We start from the raw sequence: 26,044 nt of genomic DNA, 5'->3' as shown, positions 1-26,044 counted from the left end.
ATAACGGCGATTATTCGTGGATTTGTCGACCGCACATACCGCCGCGCGATATTATTACGGCCGGCTCCTCACGGCCGATAAAACTCGAATTAATGTTACCGAGAGACTTTTCAGCTCCTCCGAGACACGAACACCGGAGTGTCGAAATCGATTTGTACGTGTCCTCGTCGCTCCTTCCATTTGTTCCGCTCTTCTGACTGGAGCTCCTCTTGTTCCTGGGCTGCATTTATTTGTAAACAACCAGGAAAGGAAAGTACCTATGGTCGATTAACTTTCGAAGATACTGAAGTTCGAGGTTTCGGCGCAGAAATATTTGGATATGTGTTACTTGTCTTTGTAATCTTTACTTTGAATTTTGGGGGTTTGGAGTTAATGGCTGGATATTTGGAATTTGGGTTTGATAACTTGAGATTTGAAGTTTGATGTTTGATAGCTTAAGATTTGAAATTTGAAAACTTGGAAGCACAAGTTATTAAATTTGAAAATTTCAGTTTTCCAGATTCCCAAATTTCAAATCTCAAGCTATCAAACGTCAAATTTCAAAGCTCTAGTTTTCAAATATCGAACGTTAAATCACAAATGATTAGATTTCAAATCTTAAATTTGAAAACATGGAATTTATAATTTGAAATTTAATAACTTGTGATTTGACGGTCGATATTTGAAAACTAGAGCTTTGAAATTTGACGCTTGATAACTTAAGATTTGAAATTTGATGTTTGGAATGTGGAAAGCTGAGATTTGAAACTTGAAAACTTGAGATTTGGAATTTGACGCTTGAGAACTTGAGACTTAAAATTTGATAGCTCAAGATCCAAAATTTGAAATTCTGTTGGTCCACTAAACAACCAACACTCATCCCTCACACTCACCAACTCCCGAATCGAAAAAATTGAAAAGACCAGTTTTAACCTTTACTAGCCACTTCACGGGTCCCGTCGGCCGGGGAATTCCAAATCAAAGCCACATCTTCCGACTTCTTTCCGTGCCCGATTCTTTATTAATCAGATAGCCATTAAGGTCGTCCCGACGTGACCGTCTCCAGACGAATGGAGCCTTAAAGCCTCGGCTAAAATTAGCGAGCATGCTAAGGAGTGCTCCGCACCGAATTGGCTACGTGACGGGACTATCATGGCGGCCGGGCGCGGAAGATGGCCGTTCCCGATGGAAAGAAACGGAAGACAGGGATTAAGTTCCGTCGATACAACGGGACACGATATTACCACCCCCGAAAACGGGTGGCTCGCAGGAAGAATAGGGAATTAGACGGGTTGATCTTGAATGAATCTACGGGGGATAGATTAAGCAGAATCTCGCGCGGCTAACGATTTATCGTCGTTCGGTGTCCCTTCTTTTTATTTCCACGACGCGGCCGATGCAATCGACTGGATCAATAGCGGGACCGAGCGTTATTCAAATTGTTTCGGGTAAATATTTCGGAATTAATGCCTTAACAATTTATTTCGCAATTTAATTTCAGGTAATTAAGCGAGCGAATTCCTATTATCCTAATACTTCGTTGGTTTATTCATTCTGCTCGCGATAAATTATTTCCTGTATCAAATTGGACATCGTTTGTACCATTCATTTCCTTTATTTACTATTCAAGCTTTGAATGTACACTTATTTTATCTGTATTTCTACATAATATTTTTAATCTTACGTGTATAAGATAAAATTGACTTTATTAGTTACGACAGTTTCAGAGTATTTACTACGTTCATTTTGTTATAATATAATAAAACAATATAAAAACAGTATTAAATGCTCGGTAGTTTTAGTGTTAATATATGGAGTAAAAGAATAGCTGTTCCAAAGATTTCTCTATATTCGTTATATTTTACTTATTATTCTAATCAAATTTCATTCCTCAATCGCGAGACGAATTCAAGGTCGGTGCATTCGTGATCCACGATAGTTTACATCGACCTTGAAGCGAAGCATAAACATTACAGATCACCATTTAACTTCCAGTCAACCGCGGTAATTCGTATACTTCGTGTTCTCGATTAATCAGCATTTTCTTCGATTAATTTGTGCTTCCATCGTCGAGTGTTGACAAGAGTCTCGAATATCATCGAAAATGTTTTCAACTCGCCGCTGAGGTATGATAGCGTCGAATTTCCGCGAGCATTAATTAAATTCGAATTGCCGCGCGCGTCATTGTCGGCCGGCAACAATCATCATGTTAAATAACGAACGGCCGGCGATGTATTATCTATTATGAACAGTCGTTATTAATAATTCAATGTATCGATAATTTGGGAAACTGTTCGGCGGCGGTGAAAATAAAACGTGGGCGAGGCTATCCCGCGTCTGCGATCGCTCGTTCTAATCACGGCTGCTAATGAATCGCTAAATAATCATGGTGCATTTAGCAGCGCTACTGTTATCGCGAATTTGTGGGAGACTCTACTTCGTCGACGTTTCCGTCGTCGCTTCGGGTCAGGAAGAGTGCAGCGTTATTTTGATACGATGTTGATATTACGACGCTTCGTCGGGGATATCAAGATTATTATTATATGTCAGTTTTTTTAGACATTCATTGTAGTATTCAAATGAAACTATTTATTTCCAAGATCATTTCAATTATTGAATGCTTTCAAGATATTAATAATTGCGAAACAAAAAGATCGAAACCAGTCATTTTGACTGGTATTCTCATCACAAATGTGTGATCGTATAAATTTGCAATCCTATCAAATATAAATTCGCAATTAACGTTTAAAGATTAGAGGAATCAGACACAAAGTGGATCATCCCAAATATTTTTGAAGCACGAATAATTCTCGCGCATTCAAATAGAATTAATCGAATAGTTTCGCTCGCAGTTTCACGAGACTTCATTAACCGGTCGTCTAATTAAAAGTCCGGTAATTAATCCCGCGATCGACTCGCGTAGACACCGTCACGGCCGCGATCAAAGTGGATCCCTTAATCTTTCAACTTCGCCGAGCCATTAATGGCCGCTCAGTTCCGAACTAGTCCGCGGAATAGACAAATTATCCGCGTTCTTAACGACGCCGGACAGAATGATGGATCGATGATCGGTGTCGCTTGACTACGTGTCGTAACGATATCAATTTGCCATCAATTTACATGTAATCGATGCAAGGGATATCGGCTAAGGCGCCGCGGAGACGCGTCTGTCGGGACAGAACTTGAAAACTTCGGGGCGGAGACGTATCTCCGTGAAGCTGCGGCTCAGAAAATTGTTTTCCGCGTCAACTTTTTTACTCGTTGGGAATTTCCATAGGAATATAAAATACCTCGTGAAACAATATCAAAATTGAGCATGTCTCATTCAGTAAACACACGTTTCTACTCGTTCAAGGACGTTCAATTTGAAAAACATATCGCTTTTCTCTGGAAATGTTACGTAAGTTGTAGAAATCGATAATATCGCAGACTCCATTACGAGAGCCAATGAATAATTACATTTTGCAAATCGATCTCTCAATATTCACCATTGTTCTCCAACAACCCACGCCATTTTCAATAAACCAACAGAGAAGCATCAGCTTCAAACAAACTACATTCACTCAAACGATTCAGTTCTAATTACCGTATCCAGCAATAATAAAATTAACGTAATAAATACTCTGAAACTTTCGCAACTAATAAACTCAATATCCTTCGATATCTGTTCAAGTCCGCCATTAGTACGCTCCAGTGTCTAACCTCTACCGTTTGCACTCGAAAGTTCTTCACTAATATTCAACATTTCCCGACGATATACAGACGACATTCTCTGAAACTAATTTAACAATAATTCACAGATAAATCAAGCAACAAGGCTATTTTATTTAAATATCTCACAGCAATACAAAGTTCCATTTAAAGTACCAAATATTCAACTTTATAGTTTTGTTAGATCAATTCAAGTGACTGAGAGTCACCGTTCGAGTGCAAAGGGTTAAATTATTGCGGCGATGCCCTTCACTCGCAGGATCGGCGCGCGATTCAGCTGCGGATGAACGAAGCCGGCTTTCGAAAGATCTATTTCCGGCGCGGTTTGTTACGTAGCTGCGACGAACGGTCTCGTTCGATTTCGTTAAAATTCCGGGGAACCCGGCCGCGGAATTATTACGAATGTTATTCCTCGGTGAGGCAGTCGCTCTGAATGCGAGCAACCGAGCGCCTTCGGGAAACCGGCTACGCAGCAGCTCCGGCGAAACTTGGAAACAACTGCTGTCATTCGCAGATGCGCGCACCATCGCGACGACAACGGCGACATTCCCGGAATATACATTCCCGATTTGGCTGCCGTAAGAAAGTAGGCTGCCTGCGTAGGCAGTCCGCGTGTCTTCGTCTCTGGATCCACGTTTGTCAGAGGTTTTCGTGAACACCAGTGGATTTAAGGGGAATCAGAGTGGTTAACGTGTTAAGCGCCACGAAAATAAGCGTTTTCCCTAGAGCTTTTCTTTTGTAGCGAAGGAAATGCAATGATTAATTATTTGGCGTTACAATGTTTGCATTAGAGTACTATCAATTTAGTTATTAAACATTTTCATTTGATATTGGTTATCTTGTTACGGTTGTTTTCCAGTCATTTAGCAGAGATAGTCACCAGTGACTGACATGGCGCTTATGTTAATGCTTTGGGTACACTTGAGTTAACAGTAACTGGCTGAACTCAAGTTCGAAAATTCTGCGTTCCCTTTCGTTCACTTAATTTTATTATATTTATTTAGTTTTTCTATGTTTTTTCTTTTGTTTCTGTTTCCACTAAGGATAGTTTATCAAGTATTGCTGGAATTTCTTGTTTTATTTTTGTCATCGAGATCCTTGGCGCACGGTTGCTGTTCCTGTTCAAACGAATGCACCTTGAGGAGCGATTTGCTTGTTATAGAGCGAATCGGAGGGCCCCGTTGTTTGACCCTTGCTAGCTTTAGCGCACTCGATCGATCAATAAGTGTCTTTTGCGGAATAAACGTCGGGGTCACGATGGAACGCTGATTAAGGCGCAACATTGAGGGGCAATCTATACTGATTAGTTGGACATGTTCGAGTCTGCCTATGTGTTGTGTTTTCGTGTCTTCTGCTCTAGCAGCTTTGAAATTCACATATTCAAAAACCTTCGTTATACAGGAATGTTTCCATTATGAAGATAATAAGTAGTAATTAGATAAAAGGTGAATAGTCTCTAAAGTTCGATATAATGTCAATATTTTCAATAATCAGCGAATAATGACGGCACTTTGCACCACTTTCGATCTAAAATCTCAGATTACCACTGCCATCCTCCATCGTTGCGTTTCATTAACTTGTCACTGAAATGTGTAATTACTAAAAGGGAATACCACGATCAATATCTACAATAATCAGCGAATAATGACGGCACTTTACACCACTTTCAATCTAAAATCTCAAATATTTCCATCCTCCATCGTCATGTTTCATTAACTTGTCACCAAGACATATAATTTCCAAAAGGGAATACTACGATCAATATCTACAATAATTAGCGAATAATGACGGCACTTTACACCACTTTCAATCTAAGCTCTCGGATTAGCATTTCCATGCTCCGTCGTCGTTACGTCTCATTAACCTGTCACCGAGACATATAATTTTTCAAAGGGAATACTGCAATCATCTCCAACGTTACGTCACGAGGCTGCCCGACAGTAGCTACCCTTCGAATCTGCCTAACCTCAGGGAAGAATACTTCCGGGGAACTCCTGAATTCCGGAGTTCCAGCCATTAGTCGTTACACAGGGCGAATCCGCAGCATTCACGGTGTCTTCGTGACACGGCGGGAGGACCATTCAGTCGGATGCTCTATCAACATCTCAAAGATATCCCTCTTCATCCGGCGAGGGCGAGTCGGACAGAGTCGAGTAGGTTAATCTTCGGAGGGTTGTTCGACGCGTCGATCCCGCCTCCGGAACTCGAAGTGGTCGCGCGACTTTGAATTCGCGATCAGGCCAATTCCGTTCCCGTGACGCGTGTCATCGTCGGACAGGGAATAATTCATTTCTTCAGTTTCTAATCCGCGTAAACTTGTGACCAGATGATGGATGATGGATCACTGTATAGATTCCGTAACGTAAACTCTTACTCAATGATTTCTTCCATAATTAACCTCGTTGGAAGTACCTACTTTGTCACTAGCAATTTACTAGAAACAAGATGTTAGATGTTAAGATAACATTAAACATGGAGACGTCGTTTAAATTCGTTTTAATTAACTCATCGCCTAAGTAGTTCTGTCCTACTCGACTCTATCTAAATCACAGTAGCAGAACAAAGTACAACAGCAACCCTGAAGTCAGCATAGTAGCTAACTTTTCGACGGTGGAATCGATCCTGGCGTGATTTCCGAAAACAATGTCACTGACACCAGACGACATAGTTGATCCGGCCGCGATCGACGGTCTGTCGATTGCTCTGTCGTCGTTTAACGGTTAACCGGCGTTCACCGTTTGAAAATCAGCGCGTGGTTCAGTCGTGCGAGCAACCAGGCGATTTTCCTGGTGTTTATTTTCGAGCCAGTCGCGTCGATTGATTCCTCTCGGTCGGAGGATCGAACGGAGGGATCGAATCTCGACGGAGTTATCGCGTCGAACGCGCCCGGCCGGATCGTAATCGATTCGTTATCGGTGGAAGAGAAATTTAGAAGACAGCGTTTCGCGCCGAGCCTGTTACTCATTGTTATCTGATAATTCGGTAGACTGGATGGAGCAGCGCGACACTAATCGATTTATCTCGCCGCTGCTCGCGAACGTGACGTTCGCAACACACTTGCTGTCGAGCGGCTACACTTGGGTCAGTAACTGAGTTATCTTTTCGTTTCGCGAGGAGCTGAACGGAATTTTTGTTAACGTCGATATCTACTTACGTTGTTATGCTCTTTTCGTGCGGTAAAGTAACGTGGCGTTTATTTCTTAGGGAATAATTGCGGGTCGCGTTGCCTAAAGCACGCTGACGTGAATGTAACTGTAAAAGTGACTTTAAGGTGTTAATGAGGATAACGCCTAAGTTATGAGCGTTATTCAATTACTAACTCAATTACCGATTTGAGCTTTAACCCTTTGAACTCTGTAGGCTCCAATATTGCACCAGGAATAATACTATAATTATTCGATTTTCCACACATCCAAATTTTGTACTAACAAGGATAACAAAAGACCTAAGAAATGTTTAATTTTCGCTATGGATGCTATAAAAATTAGTTGCAGTTGCTGATGGATTACAAAACCATCCAGAGTGCTAAGAGTTAAATGCATTGAAACTTCAGTTATATTAACGCTAGTTTACAAAACCAATTCGACGGATATTGAATTTTTTAAACATTATTTAGTAACAGTTTAAGTCGATTCTGATTCGCGCAGTTATGCGAATACGCGTTGCAATATTCTTGCTTGAAGCTACAATTCCCACGATTTATATAAGCGAACGCGAAGTTTAGGAACAGCAGGATAAAGTGTAGAATAAACGTCCGTAATTCTAATGTTAAATAAAGAACAATTATGTAGTATTCCTTTTGAAACTACTATTATTACTGTTACCACTACTACTTTCTCATTTGATTTCAATTCTTCGTCAAATTACGACACTTTCCTTAATCCCCATTCCCCCTGAATGGAGTCACTGAAACCGAAAGGGAAGGCGGATGGTTAATTAGGGACAATTCCTTCGAATTTAACAATGTTGACAGAGTCGTCGAAATCGCGCGGTTAACGTCCAGGTCGAAACGAGAATTATGGCAGCAAAATCGCTGGCCCGTGCGAATAATTCATACGGAACGAAACGAGAATAAACGCGGCGTCTCGCGTTATAGGCGACCATACAGGGGACCTTACAGGGGACCTTACGGGGGTAGCGCGACGACGCCCCTATTACTATCGGAAATTGAAACTGGCCGAATTTATTCGGCCACCCCTGCTTCTCGTAGATTCCCGTTTGACCCTTCGACCCGGCGCGCCGTGGAACGAAAATACGACGCCCGTTCTCGGGGCGTTTTCCAGCGGCGCGGAAAATTTTCAGAAATACCCCCGTCAGCGTCCGCGGGCGCAATTACGGAGGTGGTTTCTCGGGGAGTAGATAAAGCGGCCACGCCTCTAGATCACGATCACGATACTATCGATAGAAAAATATGTTTTCGCGAAACTAAGGCTGCTATCTAGCGATCTCTCAAGATCACTGGAACTCGCGGAAGCCTGACAGAAATATAAAATGGTAACTGCCTAATCCGACAGCGGTGATAGCATCTCTAACGTTCGACTTCGATCGATAACAGATAAACGGTGGATAAGTTTCAGTTCTTAATCATTATAAACGTAAGGCTCCGCTGGTGCATTGATGCGTCCACGGATCAACTCGTAATCCTGTAACAGTTAATTAGGTCAGAACCAAGAACGCTATAGAGGGCACTAGAAACTAGACTACACAATCAATCAGTAAAAAGTCAGCAAGTCAGCTTAGCAAGAGATTGCCCATTGACATTCTCCTACCCAGCCACTTCCGAAGCCATTACCTAATCCAGCGATCTGCAAAGCCCAAGATTATCTTACCCAATAGACTCCTAATCCCTCGAACCTAGACTCTACATCAAATTGCGCTGCTCGAGCCACGATTACCAAAAGGTCAGCGAGACGATTTAGCAAAGAATTCGACGCTAACGTCTCCGAACCCAGCCGACGCGTCCATCAATCCGCGTGCAAGGAACGAACGACGGAAGCCAATGCCGTGAACGGTTTCGCGTGATTGGAACACGTCTTCCGGGATCTGGGAGCCACCAGTGCCGGAGTATCCTGCAGGGTCGTCGGTTTCCGTAGGAATCTGCGGAGAGCAATTCAATCAGGTTACTCGGGCCGGGCGTCGCGTCCGACTGATAGGGGAGGATTGTCTAATTAGATCAATCCCGGGAATGCGTCTCGAGATGGCCTCAGCGCGTAACGCGCGGCCATCCGTCACACCGGCTGGGAATAGATACGCCGCCCGTCTAATTCAATCCCCGTGAACGCGCGCGCCGGCCCCGAATATAATGAACGATTAATTTTAATCGCGTCGCGCCGACGTCCGATCCAGCGGGCCGCTTTGGCAAGGACGGACGTTTGTTACGCGAAAAGCCGGTCGTCCTCCCGAGAACCGATCTGCTCGCTTCGACGGTTCCGCGCGAACTTCACCGGGTGCGTCCGAGAAACCGGTTGAATCCGCCTCCGAGCCGTCGCGACGGTGTCTCGCGCGTCACCGGCGTCCAACGCCGGCTAATTCCGACGCGGAGGACCCTTGCCAGAATCCACGGTCCCGCGGACACGCGGCTCGTTTATCAGGAACCGTCTCGCGGCGCTTGGCGAACGACGCTTTTGTGACGCAGGCTTGATCTAACAACATCTAACGATAGGCACATCCTGCCGGACCACAAGACACGAGCAAAGCACCAAGGGTCACGTAGGCTTCTCTCTCGAGGTATATATGAGATCATCGTAACCTTAATAATGTAGGCATTAGATATAAAAACCCTTTTGCGAGCCTATCCTAGCAGCAATGAAGCCCAGGGAACCATTGCTCGTCGTTTTTAGTTAATCCGTGGATTGAGCCCTAGGTAGGCAATAGCTACGAATTTTATACCTGCATGTAATTTAAAGTCGAGGCGATCCTTGGGGCTGTTGCTGCTGTGGTCGTTAGAAATTTCCGAGTCTCCGGCTAACGGAACCAACCGACGGACCGCTGGGGAAGTAGGGTTTTCCCAATTTTTGGGAATCCTACCCACGCGTCCGTCACTCCCCCGCCACTAGCGGAGAGATATATATTGTACGCCGACCAACCGGCATATTCATTGTACATTTAGAAATTGAAATATTAGATTGAGAAACCGTAGACTGTCACTTCTTTCGCGCTCCCCGAAATACATCCTCCGAATCCCCAACGCCCCATCGTTTCGGTTTTTCTTTCCTACAATAGAGTTCAGTCAATTAACAGACGTCACGCCTTGTAATTCTCCTTCCCAATACGTACGGTAACTCTACGGATTATTCAATCGTATTCGGCTCTCCATCGAAATAGATCATTCCACGGTCTGATTCTATTAGGGAAGTGATATATTAAACCGTAAATATAGAATCTACGGATGAAAGTTACAAATGTTACAATTTCGCAAAGTGAAACACCTCCTATTAGCGCGTATCGTTTATTTTTATTAAACGCGTTATCTCCACCGCGATGCTTTCATCGATGGACGATGGACTGCGTTGTTTACTCGATGGAAATAGAAGCTTCCGACGTCGGAATGGCGATTTCGATGATCTGTGTTCCGGGATGGGGCATTCGAGGTGACGGTTTTGGGAATCGTGGCAATGGGAGATGGTTGGTGAATTTTATGATTTTTGGCAGTTCGGGAATTTGGAGTTTGAGTTGGTTGAGTGGTAATGGGATGTAGGCTGGTTAATTATAGGATTCCCGTGAGGTTTGACGGGGGATTTGGTGTTTGATCGGTTGATTGGTTTCGTGAGTTGTGATATTGGGATGTAGATTGGTTAATGGCGTGGTTCCCGTAAGTTTCCGAGTGGAATTTGGAATCTATAGGTTTCATTGCGGTATGGCAAAAGTCGGAGAGGCAGAAGATTGAATTAGTAGCTGTAGTAGCGTTTCGAAGTTGAATAACTTAACACATTGAACGCCGGCTAAATTTCATTACTAAAAATGTCGGTGATTATATTGATACATTTTTAAACGTCGATTAAACCAACATTTCTAACTTACGGAAGAGAATAAGGAATTCGAATTTGTAAATTTTACTTTCGATTTAAAAATAAAAATCCCTCATTATCGCTGTGCCGGCGCTCGATGTGTTAATGAGAGCATCGATATCAGTCTTATAAAATTCTAAATATTCAAGGATTCTTTATTTCCTCGATCCCCGCTGAAGTCTCGAGATCGCAACCTGCAAAGACTCGATTTTTCGATCTACGAAACGGATCCAATCATCGTTTCCGTCCGATTGACGGAGAGCGCTCCGAGCGACGATTCGCAGGAGCCGATTCCCGCTGCAAGACACGCGACCTTGTCGATTGCTCTGGATCACCGGCTCCACGGCGACCCGTAGCTCGCGCACCGTATCTGTAATTAGATCGATCCTCGAATTCGTCCTGCGGCAACCTGGATACACGGAGGTAACGATCCATCATGGGCCCGGTAGGTATTCGCCGTTTAACCTGGTTCCCGTCGCACCGAGGACGAAGACGAGCCTCCGAGGGTGTCGTACTGATCAAGATTAATCGTATGCAAATTACTCCGGCGCCGGAGGGAGGATCCCGCGAGATCTAGGCAACTTGCGCGACGCCTACGCCGCGCGACGCCGAAAGATCGGCGCTTCCTCGGCTAGACGCCGAGATTTCGGTGATTGAAAATCGTCCTCTCGTTCGATGACTCTTCTGCCATTCGCGCGGCTCACTGTGATCCCACTGCGACTGTCGACCGAGAGTTTAGCAAAGATCGAAAGGCTGTTTTTCGCGAATAACGATCGATACGAGAGGTCGTCCTTGACTGATCGCGATTTTCAATATGCCGATTCTTTTTTATCTGGACCACCTGTCCGTCGAAGTGCAGACTTCGAGCTTCCATTTCACCGGAGGTTCAAAGGCCACTATTGACCCCTGATCGCGATGTCGAACGGGCCAACGTGATTCCTTTTGACCTAGATTAATTACACGTTAACCCTCGACGAATGTCGACGTTTGTCTAGATGAAATATTTGTAAGTCAAGAGCAAGTGATTCAATTATCAGCAAGAGATCACGTAGTTTCCGTTTTTCCTATCGATTAAGCGATTGATAGGTAGTTCAGCTTCATCTGCCGAAGGTTTCACGTATTCCAAAGAACCGAAGGGTTAAAGTGTACGCTTCTAACTTCAATTTCACCTACGAGAAACTGAACGCGTCCAAATCTACGAATACTGTCACGCGCTAAACTAAGTGACGCGACTGGAGAACATAAATTCCGTCTCTACATGTTCACACCCGCGGAATATCAGTCGCGTTTCTTTCGGAACGACTCGTGACTAGCGAGAGTTTAGTACGGTAACGAATGGGTGTTGATAAAAACTGCCCGACACGGGGAATTTGAATAAAGAGTGCCGGATGTGGAGCTCGGATCGTGTTTCACGGTAGTTATCATAACTTAGTTGCCGTTCTACACCCTGGACGCTCGAAACAGACCATTTTCAATCATCGAATCAGGAAACACACGGTTCTACTCGCGTTTCCCATTAATCTCTTGAAGTGGAATGGAAAATTTTGTTGTATTTCTTCCAGATTGTCGATAGTGAAATGTTACACGAGCTTAGCAACGAAAGTAAATAGTACAGAGTTAATTACACGAGTCTCTATTTAAATAACAGGCTTACGCGTTTCAATGGCGTATCGGTCTTCCAAAGAAAGCGCAAAAACCGGGAAATATGCGATCCAGGGAAGCTAATAAACGAGAATGGAAACGAAAGGGAGCCGTTTTGAACAGTTTTTTCCCCGGTGTCAGCGGCGTCATGATTCTCATTTCCTGGCCAGGTTGGCCCGCGTTAATTCCGCGACGGGAAACGGGTAACGGATCAAAGCCGGCCGTGATCCCCGCGAAAAGTTAAGACCCCGGCGCGCGGCCCGTCCGGGATACGCGTGCCATTTATCACGCGGAACGGCCGGTCCGCGAATGGGGACCGCGTTTAACTTGATTTCCCGTAAATTGCCGGCAGAATGGAATTCCGACATACTAAATCACCCGGTCCGCCGACGGGTTTTCTTTTCGGCCGACGGAAGCGGCTTTCGCCGCCGATAGGATCGACCGAATAAACCGCTTTCCTCCAGCGGCCGACTCCGGCTCGCGAAATAATTTACGCCAGGGAGTTCTAAGCGGCGAGTTACGCGGTCTCGGATCATTATTTTTAGCAGCCCGCCCGATATCGTTATCTCGAAATAACTCTCGAAATACCCTACCAGCCCTCGGTCGACCAGAAATTTATGGCGGTCGTCTGAGCGCCTTCGCCGGCTGATTTCTCGTTAAATCATGTGTTCCCGATTAAACGATCTGTTCTCGATTCAATGATCTGCTGGGGCGCGTTATTCTCCGTTCATAGGTTAACGGTTCTCGGGATTATCATTTTCTATAGGGTCTGGCGATTTTGGGGAATCAGCGTGACAGCTTTTGTGGAATCCTTTTGGAACTATTTGTAATTACTTAATATGGGCTGTTCATTAGATAAATCGTTACATATACAAATGAGTTGTAATAGACTTATATTATTAATTATCATACTTCATAGTAAACGTAGACATTTGTTCAAAAATCTCTTCTATTCTCACTAAATTCTTAATGACGAAGTGCATCGTCGGATCAAAACAACTATTTTGCTATTATCATTGTAATATCTTCAAACAAAGTTTCCACTTGAAGTAGAATGGACAATTTTGCATTTCTTCCAAATTGATAGTAAAATGGTACTTGAGCTTAGTGGTGAAGGTAGTACGCCAAGGGGTTAAGAAACACTTCGTAGGGCAAGGGGTTAATAAAGTCAACCAGGGTCGCCGGCATGACCGTTAAGCGGTTAACGATTTCCCTTCCGTTGTTCCTTTTTCATTATTCATTCCCTTTGTCCTCCGTTGTCCGACCGGCGAGCCCTTTTTCACGCGTGTTATCCACAATCTGCTGGCGCGTGGGCGGAATTCCCGGCTTTTTTTCTTCCCGTTGTCGCAACGGCGGCGCGTACAACGGCCCCGCCTGTAACGCGGTGAAATACACGGGGCTTTACATTTAATTACGAACTGTATCGCGGCCGGCGGCTTGTTGAGCGAAAATTCGCGGTCGGTTGTAACACCCGGATTTCGCGCGCGAGCGATCCGACGATACGGCCCGGTTCGAATTCAACGAGCTTTTCTGGCGGCGACGGACCTCGCAACGTTCCCAGTGAATGTTGCTGTTTATGAAAAGGTCGCGTGCATTGTGGAAAGAAATGTTTGCAGGTATTAACGCGCTGAATGCCGTGGTCACCGGTGATTCCCGACCAAATCGAATTGCTATAGTTCACTCAATGAAACGATGATTATATGAGAACATTTCTATATTGTAAATAATGCTACATAATGCAGTGACATTCAGCTAGATGAACGTGGAGTAGTAATGCAATTCGATCAAATGATTTAATATCATATTTTTTCTATTCTGATTTAACTAGAAAGACACTAAACACTGATTTAGGCAGAAGCTAGAAAATCTCAAGAGAAGTGGAATATGAAACTTGAAATCACGAAAGCATTTATTAGGTCAGTCTATACGTAATGATTCGTATGAGTTCCTTAATGGAAAATCACAGGACTTCGAAAATGGCATTAAAGAATTAGTGGAAGGATTGAGGAAAATGCACAAGAATAGTCGATACGTCGATGGTTAGAAAATAACGTATCAATTTTCTACATTACTTAGAAGATGACTTTGTATAGTTAAGTTTTTAGTAAATTAGCTTTAGTATTTACTGAAGTATTACTTTACACTGATTTTAAGAATATACTAGAAGATTCAGTAGCTACAATGTCTCTTGTAAAAGCTGATACTTCTTTCTACTCATACGTTACAGTTTATTACTCATTGTTACAGTTCCTTTGATTATTCAAGAAGATAGGGACAAGATTGTTATTCATTTCACCCGAAAATAAGATTTGACCTTTCAGTCCAGGTCAAATGGCCCAGCGATGCGCGTCGTGTACCGGTGGGAGCGTTCTTTTTCTGCGATGGAATCGCTTGCCGGTGTTTATGTAACCGATCGCCGGAGCTGTATGGGAATTTTATGTAAGTGTGCCTTGCAGCGATCGCCGATAATGCGGCTGACACGGTCATGGAGCCTCTGTCAATAGTTTCGAGTATTTGTTGTGCCTTTGTTCGAGGCGGTGTTTAAAGAAGCTCTCTAAGAGGTTTCGCACGAATTGTACAATCGGGAACGGAATAGTTACTGGAATACGGATTCAATGGAATAATTGTTTCATCGTCATTCGAAGTATTTATAGTGACTGTTCCGTGGATATCTTATCACTTTTACGAAGCGTTACGTTTGCTACGATTACTTTATTGCACATTATTGTATAATCGTTCCCTTCTTGACCTTCACGACTCGTTTCTTCCCTTTCGGCGCTTTAAGATTGAAGATTTAAATATTTTAACCAGTTAACTGTGTTTGACGAGTATACACGTCATCCTAATACTGAATGGTGCTAACTTTTTCAACGATGGATTACTTGTTTTCTGAGACAAACATGTAATTCTTCGTTTCGCTTTAGTTTTTCGTTACGATATACTTTAAGTGCATTTGGCCTGCATTTAACGAGTATATACTTCGTTATTTGATTTTATTGCGCACAATGAGAGATTCTTCAAACTAAATTCCACACTTAACTGGTTAATATAAGAAAACTGGATAATAGATCCAGGGGATTTGGATGATCTTCTGTTTGACAATAAAAAGACAGAAGTACCTAAGTGTTAACAATAAAACGTGAATTTTCAAATTTCTCTTTAAGCAAGAAACAAGAAATGATGAATAACTGGTATCTCGTTTCGATCCAACGTGATCTTCTTGGCGTCGGTCCATAATAATGGAGCAAAAGCAAAACAGTTTAATTGGACCGACGATAAGTGTACTAAAAAAATGTGTCATCCTCGCGTCCGTCGTAAAGCGATCCGGAAACCGGTTTGCATGCGGAACGTAATCTCGTCACACGCGTTCACTTAATCATTCTAAAGTGATTACGAGGATCTCACGAAAATCGTGACGGCGTCGTGTTTTTCCGCGAGCGCTCCGATGATTCTCTATAAATCATCCTAATCGCGAGCGCAACCATCGCTTTTTTCTCTCTTCTTTTCGGTCGGAATGTAATCTGGTGACGTCAACCGACAGTTATCTAATTGGACGCGAATGAAGTCCGTAAACAGCCGAATTGAATTCGCCGTTTATCGCGTGGCGCGCCACGCCGCGCCGCGCCGCTTTTCGACGGGCCGCCGCCATCTTTTTTCCTGGTACCGTTCGCGGCGTGCCTTCGGGAAACGATTGCGCCATACTGTCTCGCTGCGCGATTTTATCGGGGACGGATCGCACGATCGAATCGCATTTATTAGCCGCTCGACAGATTATTTTCTCAGGTACCAATCCCGGGTAATTCGATCCCCCCGTTAATTCGATCGATCGGGCGATAATTTAGATTAATTACGTAATCATGGAAATAAGAGAATAGTCACTTATCGATTAGCTCCAATCGATGCATTCTTCGTGGTTACGATAATTATAAACGACTCTTGTATCCTATTCTAATACCCTTAATCGACACTTTGACTGTCAAGTGAACACTATGTCGAAACAGATTTGCTCTATCTTTCTTATATCCCATATATCCAACAAAATTCGGTTCGTTACCAGGAAAATAAGGTTACTCGAGTCACGTGACAGTCAAAGCCTTAATGAGAAATCACCTTCGAGAAAAGATTAATGGTCTCGAAGAACTCAAACTACCAGATAAACCTATTACCAATTCGCAATCGTCACGAATCCAGCTACTAAATCAATCAAAAGCTCCCATTCACTTCTCGATTTCTACATACTCGCCTACAGTTACCTTCTTACTCGCTCCGAAACAATCCCCCGCATCCTTATCACATATTACAAGTTCAACTGGCATCTTTAAATCCTTATCAGTGCGAATCCACTTAGAAAATCAATCAAAAAATACACAGTATCCTCTCGATTTCTACATGTTCACCTACAATTACCTTCTTACCAGCTCCAAAAGAATCCTCCGCATCCTTATCACGTCTTACAAGTTCAACTATCATCTTTAAATCCTTATCGGCACGAATCCGCCTAGAGAATCAGTCTAAAAACACACGGTATCCTCTCGATTTCTAGACACCCACCTACAATTACCTTCTTCCTAGCTCCAAAATAATCCTCCGCATCCTTATCATGTATCATAAGTTCAACTGGCATCTTTAAATCCTTATCAGCAGGAATCCAGCCAGCAAATCAAGCGAGCACATTCCATTCGTTGCATCCGTTCGATTCCTACCTGCGTACAGTTGACCTTCCGGCGAGCCCCGAGACGTTTTCGCGTTTGTTCGTCACGGGGTACACGTTCACGAGAGCGTGCACGGTATCCCGTGGATCGGAGTCCGACAATCACGAAGCCGAACGTACCGGCTCGCCAGGCTACAGTACTTACACGCGGTCCGCCGGCACACATCGACACGGGGAGGCGTGCGTACAGCCGCCGACGCACGGACACATGCACGCCGGCGGGCGTGCACACAGCCGCAGGCACGTAGACGGGCTCTACGTACACAAAGAGAGAACCGAGCCACGCAACATGGCAACCGTGGCAGGACGTAGACGATGGTTATACGTAGAAGTTCCAGTGGCAGGGGGTCAGTGTAAAACGGCCTTCTGTCCGCAACGTGTCGAACGTCGTTCGGTATAACCGTGCTGCTTTTGCGCCGGTGACACCTGGGGATCCTGCGGAGACACGCAGCGCACCTGCACACGCGGACGAGAACGCCGAGCGAGGAGAGGAGGATCGATTCTACGGCGAGTTCTCTCGCGACCGGAGCCATCGACGATCAATCGCCGGCGAGCCGCTGGAAATCGACCCAAAGGTAAATCGATCGCGATCCAGCCGGGGAACAAGGGACGCGATCACCAACCCCGGCACGATCTCCTTTGTTCCGACCACGGCGATCGCAGCGTCGCACCGCGAGGCAACGGACGACGATCTTGTCTCGCCGTTTCTCCGGGGAGTTCTGTACAGGGGTTGAACGAAATAATGAGAACGTTCGACGAAAGTCGCCGGTTCGCGGGTTGCTTCGGGAACGAGAGCTGCGCGCAGGTATCGCGTCTCGATCGGTTCTTCTGAAGTTGTACGGTGATCTGGAGGAATGTTCGGCTGGTGGACCTGAGATATCAATAAAATGTTTGTTGAACGCACGAGCTGTTTCCATTATTTTGTCCGACCCCTGTGTATGTTTTGCAGCCGTTTCGCTGGTTCAGCTGGTATGTGGAAGCGTTTTTGTTTTGGGTCTTTTGGTTTATGGTGATAGCTTTGTTGGCTGATCTTCGGCTTCGCAGATTTCTGTTCGAGATGTACTGATGTAGATAGTTTGATGGTTTCTTGTTATATTAATAGACACGAGCGGAGGGTAGCTATCCTGTCGCCATTTATTCGGAGGAAGACATTATTCCTTGAATTTAAATGGTGGGCTCGAATGATTATCTTCGAGACAAGCGGAGCAATATCGAAGGAGTGTTTACATTGATCGGGATGTTCCCTTGGAAATGTAAATAATTCTGTTGCGAAGCTGGCCGTCTTCGTTAGAAGTCGAACTTCAGCTGACATTTCCGTCAAGTCGCAAACAACGTGTCCGAACACGATCGAGGCACGCCTCTTTGTTTACAAAGCTTTGTCTCGGTACAACTGTTCCAAACGCGAGGTCCATCGCTGCCAGAGAAGTTCCTCTTCTATTTTAGTCACAGACAGCGCACCGCGCGTCGGCGTCCACGGCCTCGCGAGTTTTATCGCGACCGCTAGCCAGGAATCAGTTCGTCGTTGCCGACCATCGATCGGTTGATTGTTGACCTTTGCGGCGTGTCTTCAACCTAGAGATAGCAAACGTCTCCCGAGCTGGCCGTCGGCTGCTTTTTTCTTGTTTTTCGTGGACCTCCGATAGCTGGTACCTCTTCGGTGACCGATAATTGCAATAACAGAAGCCTACTTACGCGATACTTCGCTCGACTAATAGATACTTTAGAGCGTCAGGCAATTTTTCCAAGGAAATATATGTTGAGGTTGAAATATCCCAATACTCGAGAAATTTCAACAGAACATTTTTGGAGCACTTTTAGATACTTTGAATAATTGCTGTTTTCTAATGAAAACACAGCTTAAGACCACTGTATTCTGAAAATTCGAGGAATGTCAAGAGAAAGTTTTGGAGCTTCAGATACTCTAGAGCGTCAGGCAGTTTTTCGATGAAAATACACATCGAGGTTGAAATATTCCAATATTCGAGAAATTTCAACAGAACATTTTTGGAGCACTTAGAGACTTTGAATAATAGTTCATTTGGATAATTGCTCTGTTTTCTAATGGAAACACTTAAGACTACTGTATTCTGAAAATTCGAGGAATCTCGAGAAATTTCTAGAGCTTCAGATACTCTAAATCCTTCTATCAATTTTTATCATATCTCCAACACTTCCAACTATTTCCTTTAAAAATTGTTGTAGTCACCATCACAGAATGGTTTGTTTATTTGTAATACATCGATAAGCGACATTGGAAGAACGAAACGATCTCGTAGATTCTACGAAACTCTTCGAAAATACGCGACGTATGGTCCGACAACACTCGCCGGGCGAGTAGAAGTGGAGGCACGATAGAGAACAATTTACAGAGAACTTGTAAATTGAGTATGGCGTGTATGTACATTCAGCCGTGTTTGGGCATGGTAGAACTGTGTACACGCTGGGTGCTTACACCGGAGGTTTCAGGTTAAGCCGTGTTTCCACGTGTAGACTCCGAGGGAAACGGTCCGCCCGTGTTTTCGGAGCAGTACGTTTTCTGGCTCGTTTATATAATATTCAAGTTAACTATGCATTTCGCTTCGTCCCGGTGTGGCCGTGCCGCTTATTTAACTTAATTGTCCCCCCATTTATCCAGAAACTCCTTTATGCCCGCGAACGGCCAGAGGAAATTGTTACTAATCTGTTTTTTCGCTCGAAAATTTCGAGGAACCGGCCGAGCAACAGTTATAATTACCATTTTATCGTTTTTATCTTCGTTAAAACTGACATGCTCGTTATCCGCCGAGGAAACGATGAAATATTTTTAAACAACGATACCTGTATTACTTTATTATTATTGTTTAAAACAAAGATTGCCAGTCGAAAACGAACCGTGATACAATGCTGCTAGTATTATATAAGGGGAGCTTCTGCAGTTACTTAAAAGCTAATTAATATTGATACGAATATCAGTAACGGCTGCGTTGCTCAACGCATTCACCGGGTGGCCATTTAATTCTAGAAAATTGTCACGCACACGAAACGTTACGTGTTCTACTGGGGACCTTGAACTTGAAACACAAAATTGGAAACCTGTTCTACGGATAGCTAGCATATCCTTCGTTAAATGTAAATTAACCGCGAAACAACAACAATAACAAGACAGTTTTCATAAGTCGATAAAGCGAATTCGAATCGAATAATCAGACGATAATTTAAATAGAGAAACAAGCGAGAACGGTGTAATTTCCTTCTGATCACCGTATACAGCGTAAGGTCGTCCGATGAATTATTTTCAACGTGTGGTATAGGTCATCAATGACCCACATGACGCGGCCGAGTGTTAAAAACTTTTAGTAGTCGCGGCCTGTAACAATGACACATTTACCAGTGACGCATACGTGTGAATGCAGTCTCCGATAACGGCCGCGGTCTGCCATCGAGACACAATCAGCGCCGCGATACTAGTTTCCGGGTCGCAGTTTACTTTTCGTAGTGCTAAACATTACGCTCGGGGGAACTTTGCATGCTCGCGGAGAATCATGACGCGATTTTATAAATATGCTTCGTTTATAACTATGAAATCGAATCAAGTGTAAATGCTAATTCGAGACGCGAGGACAAGATAGCGACGGTTTGAAAGGAACATATGATTTACAAATGAATTTCATTTCTTTGACTGGAATAGTATCCTGAGTCAACTTATTTCGCGGAATATTCCATTATCAACATCCACATCCGCATTTCCAATGAATCATATTGTATTGTACAGTGTTCTAACTAAAAAATGAGTAACGTATGGTCGACTGTAATCTACACTAGTGAAAACTCTTGTCCAAGTCAGCAATTATGTGACACCGTTACCGAAGTAACAAGCAGAAGTTTGAAGTATCCAGTGTAAGAAGGGCTTAAACTACGAGCAGCAATAAGACCAGATGCGAGAGAGCGGTTAGCGAGAAGATTGTTCGTTGTATCGTTTCAAAGGAATACAGGCGTGACATTTTAGTGTCCTTCTTCAGAAGAACTTTCCCTGTTACTTGAAAACAATGGCTGCATTCCCACAAACCTATATTGCATCGCTAACTCGCGATATTCACCGAAAATATCCTGTTCCTCATTTTTCTCTGATATCGCAGGAATTTCCTTTCGGAAAACATTCTGCACAGAAACGGCTCAGGTTCCATAGCAAACTCTTGTCTTATATTCTTCATCTCTCAAGCAAGAACTTTCTCTGTTACTCGAAAACAATGGCTGCATTCCCACAAACCTATATTGCATCGCTAACTGGCAACATTCACCGAATTTCCTTCATCAACCGAAAATATCCTCAGTTCCTTATTTTTCTCTGATATCGCAGGGATTTCCTTTCGGAAAACATTCTGCATAGAAAATCGGCAGCCTAGAAACGGCTCAGGTTCCATAGCAAACTCTTGTCTTATCATTCACCGAAAATATCCTGTTCCTTACTTTTCTCTGATATCGCAGGAATTTCCTTTCGGAAAACATTCCGCACAGAAAAAATCGGTGGCCTGGAAACGGCATCGGGTTCAATAGGAAACTCCTGTCCCGTCATTGAGGATCGGCCCGTCGCGTCCTCTCGATGTTTACGCAGCCAGCCGGCGTTTAGGCGTTTCCGTGGAATTTAAATTTCGGATGGGGCCGAACACAAAACCAGTCGGACCAGGTAAAACTGGCTGCGCGTGTGTCGGCCGCGCGCGGGCGATCGCCGCAACCGGCTGTTTCCTGCGCCCCCGTTCGGCTGGGTCGGCTTTGACCTGCCGGGCCAGGTAACACCGGGTGTCACGAGCCGAGTTTCGACCCAAGGATGCCTTATTGCACGCGAACCCCGGCCCTACAACGCTAGAACTATCGATTTTCCGCTTCCGCGTCGCTGGAACGAGCGTCGAACGAGCTTCCGTTTCGAATTTCCCGCGCTCCGAGCGGCCTCGAGTTTCGACAGCGAGCGTAGAGGAACGAACGTGCTGTGTACATCGCTGTCGAAAAATTTCAGTAGAGGTTTTTTGCTAGTTTTTCCCTCTGGGGATAGGAGTTGCAATTTTAACTGTTTTTGAAAGTTTAGTAAATACGTCGACGTAGATGTCTGTGGCTGTTCAGTGTTCGTGGATAGATGCAAATGATGGCAATGTTATATTCTTAGTATAAATGAACAAATGTAATAGTTTTATTCTAAAAGTATGAAATCTTCATTGAACTGCATAGGAATCAAGTAATTAACAAAATTGCTTTCATTGTCCATCGCTGATTTTAAAGTGAGCGTCAACGTTCATTGTTTGATATTTTTCAACATTAAACGATATTTTAGAATATTCTTCTTATTTATTGATATCTTTACTGTTTTCTATAGTATGAGTCTATTGATGTAACTTTTACGTTTTGTTTTGATTCATGTATTTCTTCCATTCGATTCTAGATCATTGTCTCGGTCAGCCGAACGCGAAGCTCGCTCCGCTGAAGTTCGCATTAAACGTGGAATGATAATATTTCTTTGTGTCCCGTGCAAAAGTACTACAAACGAAGGTATTTATATCTACCAGCACTGACGTACGCCGCAAAGAAATACGCGCGAGCAGCAAAAACCGACGCCCAACGCATGTGACTAAAAGCGATGCGCGATGCATGCGACAAAAAACGTTCGCCGCGTGTTCGAGTCTACGGGACGGAGCCGAGTCCGCCATTTACGACGCGCGTTTCCGTTTTACAATGCAATTCGAATGCAAAATAAAAGATGAGTCAAATCGGTTGACTCCGTAAAATAAAATGTAGAAAAATACACAGCTATAGATCAGTTTAAAAAATTTCCCCTTAAGTAGACAACCAAAAAATTGTAGAATGTATTTTACTTAATTACTGCAACAGTGTAGCTTTAATCTAACGAATATATAAAATGCATCAAATAGTATATTCTTGAAGTAATTTATTATTATTGCAAGTTTCGTACAGCTAAAAGAATCTTTGTTCGATGGTATCGAGCTGAATAATAAGGAAAAATTCGAAAGCCAATGAGACGCTTTACCGATGAAACCTGAAAACATTTCGAAATTGGAGTTAACCGATTTCGCCAGCGTTCGAACGTCCCTCAGCCGTGAATCGACGGACTGCGATGCTTTCAGACGCTGACACGATCGAATTTTCGACGGATGTTTCGAAAATACCGGAGTCCAGCGAGCAGCGAGCGGGGGCCTCGAGATCGGGAACGCCGCGGAATTGAAAACACGAACGTGCGTGTTTTCAAATGAAATTCACACCGCGTAATGGATGATTCGCATTGTTTGCCGAGTTATTCAGCGCGAGGATTTTCTCGCGCGAGCCTCGTTCAGCGATGTTTTCGCAGATGATAATCTGAACCGAGGCCTCGGGGATATTCAGCTAGGATTTTCGAAAACAGAACTGCGTTCTTCTTACACTAGATTAATTAGAAACTTCATTTCTGATTATATCGATAGATGATAGACAATAGCAGAATGTATAATTCACGAATGAACAGTAATTTAATGAAACAACTCTGGCCTTTAATCTTAATCATTAGAATTATCAGTAATTATAATTATTCAACCGAACTATTATCGATAATTTCAATCGACGATAAATTCGATTTTACTGAATTACCGAGTCAAGCGTCGATCGCCGGTAACACTCGCGATCTATATTCAGTATCGCCAGTTTGAAGTACAGAGTTCGAGTGAAGCATGTGCTTCGTAAACGTGACGTTCACGCGAGAGAACGTCCTTCGCGAGGAAAATGCCTCGATTGTGAATCACGCGACGTCCTCAGCGCGATCAAGAGCGAGCGAGTTTCTTCGATGGTCGCGATACAGGAGGCGTTACCTTCGGAAACCCCTTATCTCGATTCATACAAATCTTACGTCAGCTTGATAGCGGGGTACAAAGGTGGTTGCAAGTTACGCTGTCCTCGAAATCTACCGGCCGAACGGTATACCATTATCTTAAACCCGCCATATTTTATAACGGGCTTTTCAGTCGGTTCCGAAGCATCGGTTACCGCTCGGAGGAGCACACTGTGATTCCTCTGGTATCCGTGAACTCTGGCAATCGGAAAAGGTCGGAGATGTAGGCGCGCTTTATGAAATTAATTTAACCCTTTGCGGACGAATGTCGACATTTCCGCGAGATGAAAATTTCACGTTTGACGAATGATTACTTGAACAGCAAGAGATCAGTACGTAGTCTCCTTTTTTGTATATTAACACTAGATTTATAATTTAAATCGCGAAAATTCTAGCTTCAAACGAAAATTGTTAATAAATAAGGTTTGAAAAATTCAGTATCCGTCAGATTGACGAGTTCCGTAAATCTAGTTTTAATTAAGCAATTGATAGGTAATTCAACTTCATCTGCTGAAGGTTTCGTATATTTTATAGAATCTCCGTCCGCAAAGAGTTAAAGCTGCGGATAGTAACAGTTGTGAGGTTAAGCTAGCAGATACGGATAGTTAGAAGATCGAAGTAGCTAATGTAGTTCCCAAGATTGAAGCAGCTAATATACATAGCTACAAGATTGAAGTAGCTAATACAGGTGGTTAAAAGATTCAAGTGGCAAACACAGATAGACACACGGTTTCAGTAGCAAAGAATTCACCGAGTACACACTAGTCTTCAATAGATTACTGAAACTCGTGCAATTTGATCAAAGAGAAGCTCCTAAACTTGAATTCTTACCGCGACTTGAATTCTTGATGTTTACAAACGGATCGTTTCAATTCATCGGAATCAATGTTGCATCAATTTTACCGCGAAGACAGCAATAAATCTCCGCGCGCAGAAACTCGACGTACACCGGTTACCAGAACAAATTATCGTTTCGTCCCACTCCAGGTAGACTCCTGGCTGCATAACGCTTTCCTCAAGGCCTAGTCAGCGTGACGTCAGGTCATCAGCCGATTGCATATTCCCGATACAGTGTCTCTCAATCGTAAACATTCGTGCGCTCGACCGGCGGATGAACGTTAATCCTTTGCGGTCTCTACTTCAGTCTCTATTCTCAGTTTCTGAATTGAAGATTTCATTTCTAACGGCTAATTACTAAGGACGAATAATTGCGACGATTGAGGAAACTTAACCCTTTGCCGTCTTAGCTCATTCGATGACAGCCTAATACGACGCTCTATTTATTTATTCCAGAATATTTGGGAATCATTGAAATGTTACCTTTAAATGGTACAATTGATACTACAAATAAATATAGAAAAAATCGTTGAAACAGGTAGAGGTTGCAATAAAATAGAACGTCGAGTCTGACTCGACACAGGACTGCTAAGGGTTAAATTCGAGGAGCAGTTGCATCGCGGTTGGTGTCCCGAAGCGGACGGAATGCATCGCGAAGGATATTTTCAGATCCCCAAACCTATCTCAATGTCAACAGCCTCGGACTGACCTGTTTCGATGCTTCCTCTATTTTTGAGTGTCGCCCCATGATCTGGAACACCGTTCCCAGCTGCTTCGCGTCCATTATTACGAAATTGTGGTGATACGGTTCGAGGAACTTGTGCGTAATAACACGTCTGTGTTAAAATAGGGCTCGTAGTACTCTAGAGGACAGTGGGATGGAAAGAAGAATTGATCATCAGATTTATCAATCAGCAAGGCGATTAAGTCGATTTGTGTATTTTCTGATTTTTGTCAATCTTAATGGGATGAATATTCTTTTCATGGATTCTATTCAAGGATTTAGTCGTTTTTTCTAGGTCAGAAAGCTCTCATAGATTGATTTTAATTTTAAACATGACTAGATATATTCAACGTTTACTATCAAGATATGGACAACATTTTTGAAAATTCAATTACACTATTATCAAGTTGCCTTATTAAACATTTTTATTTCACATCGGTTGTCTTGTACGTTACGACTGTTTTTTAGTCATTCAGAAGCGTCAGTCGCCAGTGACTGACATGGCGCTTAACGTGTTAATAAACGCTTCGGTACAGTAGGATGAAGTTTTTTCTTTCAAGACATTCTATTCTATTCGCTGAATTTTGATA

At 43.5% G+C, this 26,044-nt stretch overlaps 1 protein-coding gene and 1 long non-coding RNA gene across 5 annotated transcripts in view; one reads left to right on the top strand and one right to left on the bottom strand.

Annotated features, from left to right (window-relative positions):
- LOC116430081 (uncharacterized) overlaps window positions 1–26,044 on the bottom strand; it is a 125,498-nt gene that overhangs the window by 43,684 nt on the left and 55,770 nt on the right. The gene's annotated exons all lie outside the window — the stretch shown is intronic.
- Mdr49 (Multi drug resistance 49) overlaps window positions 17,025–26,044 on the top strand; it is a 142,588-nt gene continuing 133,568 nt past the window's right edge. For all 3 annotated transcript variants that reach the window (XM_076368305.1, XM_076368307.1, XM_076368303.1), the window contains exon 1: window positions 17,025–17,624. The gene's annotated coding sequence lies outside the window, so the exon portion shown is untranslated. The remainder of the gene's footprint in view (window positions 17,625–26,044) is intronic.

Source organism: Nomia melanderi, chromosome 6 (genome assembly GCF_051020985.1).
Source record: "Nomia melanderi isolate GNS246 chromosome 6, iyNomMela1, whole genome shotgun sequence".
Taxonomy (NCBI): domain Eukaryota; kingdom Metazoa; phylum Arthropoda; class Insecta; order Hymenoptera; family Halictidae; genus Nomia; species Nomia melanderi.
The sequence above is the reverse complement of the archived record's forward strand: the minus strand, read 5'-3'. Positions and strand labels throughout refer to the sequence as shown.